This window comes from Papio anubis, chromosome 4 (assembly GCF_008728515.1).
Source record: "Papio anubis isolate 15944 chromosome 4, Panubis1.0, whole genome shotgun sequence".
Classification (NCBI taxonomy): domain Eukaryota; kingdom Metazoa; phylum Chordata; class Mammalia; order Primates; family Cercopithecidae; genus Papio; species Papio anubis.
The window spans coordinates 19,105,551-19,111,597 of NC_044979.1; positions in this window are offsets into that span (position 1 = coordinate 19,105,551).

The following is a 6,047-nucleotide window of genomic DNA, read 5'->3' on the forward strand; positions in this document are numbered from 1 at the left end:
GTGGCAGCTGCCTGTAATCCCACCTACTTGGGAAGAAGCTGAGGCAGGAGAATCGCTTGAACCAGGAGGCAGAGGTTGCAGTGAGCTGAGCTCGCACCACTTCACTCCAGCCTGGGTAACAAAGCAAGATTCTACCTCAAAACAAACCAAAAAACCAATCCAAGCAACTCTCCAGGAAACCTGTTCCCCACATATTGGCTTAGCATCCCAGGATGCTTCCGTATTATGGAACCTCCAACTCAATCACTACAATGGGGAGGGAAAATATGAAGCAGACATTGGTTCTTAAATGCTTCCACCTAAAAATGGCATGTGTCACTTTTCCTTGGTAAAAGCAAGTCACATGGACACTTAACTTCAAGAGGCCAGGAAATATAGTCCTTCCACCTGCCTGGAGACAAAGAAAAGTGACAAATATTAGTGCAGGGCAGTCATATCTATCACACCCCTTAATGCACATCTTGCGTGAATGGCTCCTAGTTGGAGCCAAGTGGTTCCTATCATTGACCCACGTTAGTCTGTGGTGTGAGCAAGAAATACAGTTATCCCTCTGTATCCATGAGGGATTGGCTCCAGGATCCCCCATAGATACCAAAATTCACGGATTCTCAATTCTCTTATATAAAATGGCATATGACCTATGCATGTCCTCTCATACACTTTAAGTAATCTCTGAATTACTTATAATACCTAATACAATGTAAATGCTATGCAAATAATTGTGGGTTTTGTTTTTGTTTTTTAGACAGAGTCTCGCTCTGTGGCGTGCAGTGGCGCGATCTTGGTTCACTGCAGCCTCCACCTCCCGGGTTCAAGCAACTCTCCTGCCTCAGCCTCCCAAGGAACTGGGGTTACAGGCATGTGCCACCATGCCCAGCTAATTTTCGTATTTTTAGTAGAGACAGGGTTTCGCCATGTTGCCCAGGCTGGTCTCAAACTCCTGACCTCAAGTGATCCAGCTGTCTTGGCCTCCCAAAGTGCTAGGATTACAGGCCCGAGCCACTGCAAATAATTGCTATATTGTATTCTTTTATTGTTTGTTTTTCAAATAGTTTCAATCCATGGTTGGTTGAACCCATGGATGCAGAACCCGCAGATGTGAAGGGCCAGCCTCTGAAATTTGGGCATTAGTAGAGAAGCTAGCACAATGCTTTGCACAACACCTAGTCCATAACAAGCTCTTAATTAATGTTGTTATTGTTATTCCAATTTATTGCTACTCTTCTTCCAGGTATTGCTATTCCAATTTCGTCTTAGTTGTATATTTATCTGCTGAAAAGGGTCTGTCCTCAAAACCACAGGACCCTAATAGATATCCTAAGTGGCTGGCATCTCATTTATCTTTTTCTCAAAACCATCTGCAAGTTTCCTACTTTGTGGGCAGCTGAATTGGAAATATGGGTTTCTAGGATCACAGACAGCATGGCGTAAAGAAAAGAGCATTTGAACTAGGAGGCAAGATCAGTTTAATTCAACACACATTTATGGAGCACCTTCTGTATGTACCAGGTGCTAGGGCCACAGAGAAGTGTGAGACTGGATCCCTGCTCTCTAGGAGCTCACACCTCTGCATGAATGATGGACTAGTAAACAATTCAACAAAACATGACACGTGCAATAATGAATATAAACCAGAACAGGAGAGCCACACGGCCGGAGTGATGTGACTTAGGATGTGTTACTTAACTGCCCTGGGCCTCATGGATAGTGAGATGTGGTAGATCATTTCTAGCTCCTGAAATACTAACATTTACAATTCTCAAAGCCCTGTGAAGTCAGCAGGGCAACTATTATTCCAACTTTATAGACAGATGGAAAGCCTAAGGTCAGAGAGGTTTCATATGGCAGCCGGAGTTACACAACTGCTTGCTGGTAGAACCAGACCCAGATCCAGGCAGGCCTTGGGAGCTGTGTAGAGTGCGTCCACTCCAGGCTGCCTTGGCAGAGAGTGGGGAATCTCTGATGGGCGTGGCAAGGGGCTTTCTTGTTGCTCCCAATTTGAATCCCATACTTACAGTTTGGAGCTGGCCACAGACCAAGAAGAAAGAGGCAGGTACCTCTCCACCCGCTCCTGGTGCAGAGAGTGGGCATTTCTGAAAACCAGGTCACCTCTCACAGAACAACACAGTGATATGATATGGACAGGACTTTCCCAGCGATCACAGGACCCTTCAAATGCCGACCCCAGTTACTGATGATGACATTCCTGGGCCTGGCTTCCTCTCAGCCGTCTCCTCATCACTGGGCTTAGCGTGTGATGTGAAGGACACTCGGGAGATGAAGGCAGCTTTCCCTCAGCACCCCTGGACTTTTGGGCCACCCCACCCTCAACCCGTCCAGCATGTGCACGCTTAGAGAATATGAATGAGCTCATTTAACATAAGCAAGGAGTTCGTATTGGCTGTGCTTCTGAAATCATGCCATGCCACCAAAGCCAAAAAGATGAGGCTCTGGACAATAGCCAGCCATCGCTACCTCCCACCATGGCAAATAGTTCACAGATGACACTCCAGGCGATCTGATTATCATACACAGCAATTTTTGAGCATCTGCTATGTGTACTACAAAGAGACCAACAATGGAGTCCCTGCCATCTCGGGGCCACTGTGGAGAGGCGTATCAACAGATGACAGGAGTGGTCAGATGACATAAAGAGAAGAGTCACAAGATGACAAGCCACACAGACACAGGGTCATGTAAGAGCCTCAGTCTTAAGAGGCAGAGACGTTGGGCAAAGGGAGTGGTCACGAGTGCTGTTGCTGCCAGGGAGGCATTCCAGGGAGGCTGGAGCTGGACCTTAAAGGAAGAGAAGGACAGAAGTCATTCTTCACATCACGCACTCTCCATGGGTAATTCACATGAATGTCGTGTAATGAAGATAAAGGCATCCAGAAAAAGAATCGCCCGTGGGCATGTAGATTTCCTTTCCCAGGGTGGCCCCTTCTCAGCCACTGGCACACACAAACACTTCCTACCCTTCCTCTCCAGAGCTGGCCAGCGCAGCAGGCAGCTCGCCTGCCACACATGCAGCTGCCCGAGGGCGCTGTGGGGATGGGTCTGGGTTCAAATTCTGACTTTGCCACCCCCCAACAAATCCTGGCTTTGCCACCTCCTAACTGTGTACTATGGGGCAAGTCCTGTAGCCGATGAGCTGGGCTGATCATTCTGACCTGGCAGGGCTATGAGGAAGATGCATACAACACTAGTTAATCCTCTAGGACAGCACCAAATGCTACCACCCAGTCAAGCTTCTTAAAAAGTCTTTCCTAGGGCCGGGCGCAGTGGCTCATGCCTATGATCCCAGCACTTTGGGAGGCCGAGGCAGGAAGATCACCTGAAGTCAGGAGTTTAAGACCGGCCTGGCCAACATGGCAAAACCCTATCTCTACTAAAAATATAAAAATTAGTCAGGCATGGTGGCACGTGCCTGGAATCCCAGCTACTCCGGAGGCTGAGGAAGGAGAATCGCTTGAACTCGAGAGGCGGAGGTTGCAGTGAGCTGAGATCATACCACTGCACTCCAGCCCGGGCAACAGAGCAAGACTCCCTTTCCAAAAAAAAATAACTAATAGGCTGGGCGCGGTGGCTCACACCTGTTATTCCAACACTTTGGGAGGCCAAGGTGGGCAGATTAAGAGGTTGGGAGTTTGAGACCAGCCTAACCAACATGGTGAAACCCCTGTCTCTACTAAAAATACAAAAAATTAGCTGGGTGTGGTGATGCACACCTGTAGTCCCAGTTACTCGGGAGGCTGAGGCAGGAGAATTGCTGGAACCTGGGAGGCAGAGGTTGCAGTGAGCCAAGATCACGCCACTGCCTGGGTGACAGAGTGAGACTCTGTCTCAAATAATAATAATAATAAATGAATTACTTAATTTAATGAAATAAAAAAGTCTCTTCTGGGTATCCTCCATCACGAAGTGCATCTGTGGGTGGCTGTGTGTGTGCTCTGGCTTCTACAAGCCCCCTGCCTACTGGGATTAGGGCTCAACCCTGCCTAGGGAGCACCTTCCCCAGCTCTGAGCTCCAAGGCCAGTCACCTCAAAAAGGAAAAATCTGCCCCAGGGGATGAGGAGTGAGACTTGGAGATATGTGGTCCTATAGACCCTCCTGGCTGAAGAAGCCATGAACCCTGGGGATCAGAAAAAAGTGGCATGTCTGCCCTCAGTGCTGTCGCCTCTAGCTGCTGAGAGCACAGCACAGAGTGCCAAGGCTCTGCAAACTGAGCCTGATTCAGCCCACAAAGGGGACAGGGGCGGCCTGGCTGGTCTGTAACCTTTGGAAGGATTTTCGACATTTCTGAAGTTGGGTGTGCCAGTGTTTTGTTTTTATCTTGTACTTCCTTCATTGGTAGAAAACAGATTGAAAAAAATCTTAAAACATTGATGACTCTGGATCAGGGCACATGCTCTCCCAAACTGATTTAGAATTGTTGCATGGTCCCAGGGCAAATCTAAAGTTAAAAGACCTTATTTGCCACTAGGTTTTAGAAGCTGCAGGCAGCGGGTTTTGGATCATTTAATAAAAAATAAAACCCAGGTCAGATGCAGTGGCTCACATCTGTAATCCCAGCACCTTGGGAGGCCGAGGCAGGCAGATCACCTGTCAGGAGTTCAAGACCAGCCTGGCCAACATGGTCAACCCTGTCTCTACTAAAAATACAAAAATTAGCCAGGCATGGTGGCACTCACCTGTAGTCCCAGCTACTCGGGAGGCTGAGGCAGGAGAATCGCTTGAACCCAGGAGGCAGAGGTTGCAGTGAGCCGAGATTGCACCACTGCACTCCAGCCTGGGCGATAGAGTGAGACTCTTTCTTGGAAAAACAAATAAATAATAAAATAAAATAAAACCCAAAAGGCACAGGTTACCCATTCTGTGTCCTCTCACATTGCTTCCCTGAACCCACAGGGCTGGAGGAAAGCAGGGCTCTGAAGCCCTCGGTCATGTGGTTCTCAGGACCCTGGCAAGGTAGTTTACTCACCTTTGGCAGCATGACCTGCCTCCAGTATTTCTGCGAGAATTAAGGGAGCTGCCATACGTAAAGCAAACACTACTGAGGCTTTGAACCTCGCTGTCTTTGAGGGGTGGATACTGGTGAGAAACACAGGCTTATACGTAACTGAGAACAGGTGGGAGTGTGGGACTCCCACCCGAGAAGCGGCAGCAGCTGACCACTTCCTCAACCCTCAACCCCTCACAGCCACCCCTACAGGCCCACCACCACCAGCTGAATTCCCTTAAGTACTTTATTGTATACTCAGATCCCCCAACTGGCTTCCCAGTGACAGCACAATATAAAACCACAAACCACCTGTATTTTACAAAGTATCTGGAAAGCATGCCGCAAATGTAACAAACCCAAGTTGGAGGTTTTGTCTGAAGACTATAAAACCAGTACTAGGACTGCGCAGAGCACAGCAGGACCTGGTTTCTCTCTCCGAGCTATTTTCTGAAAATGGGCCAGGACCCAAATGCACACACTGGGCTCCCAGGCAGGCTACCCACATCTCATTCATCTGGGAACATCAGGAGGCCAGAGAGGCCCGGGATCCACTGCAGTTTGGTGCTGGAGCCTCAAGTGTGTGCGGAGGAGAGTGTGGAGCCCCTACAGGCCCGAGGGCACTGCCTGCCAACCCCATGCCCCCACCACATCCTCCCCAAGCAGATCAAGGGGGATAGGAAGAGGCCATAAGACCTTCACAAACTCTTTTCCAGCTCAATGTGAACACTACTTAATCTTCCCGTTCACTTCATTCCATCCTGCCCCAATGCAGAATAAACCATCCCTTGAGTGTGTTCCAGAATGTTCTAGCACTTTCTGAGCTGTTTCCTCTGCTTCTTGTGTGCTTCTTGGGGGATAAGGCCATAGCATAGATCCCCCATGCCTGGTGTGGTGTCTGGCTTGTGGTAGGTGTGAATAAACATTTGTCATCTTGAGGTGACTAGCAATGAAGGAGCTGGAATGACCACCTAAGAATACCTTAAAGGCTTAGCAACATGAAATGATGCCCTGAGGCCAGAAGGTGCGTTTTTTCATCCTCACACA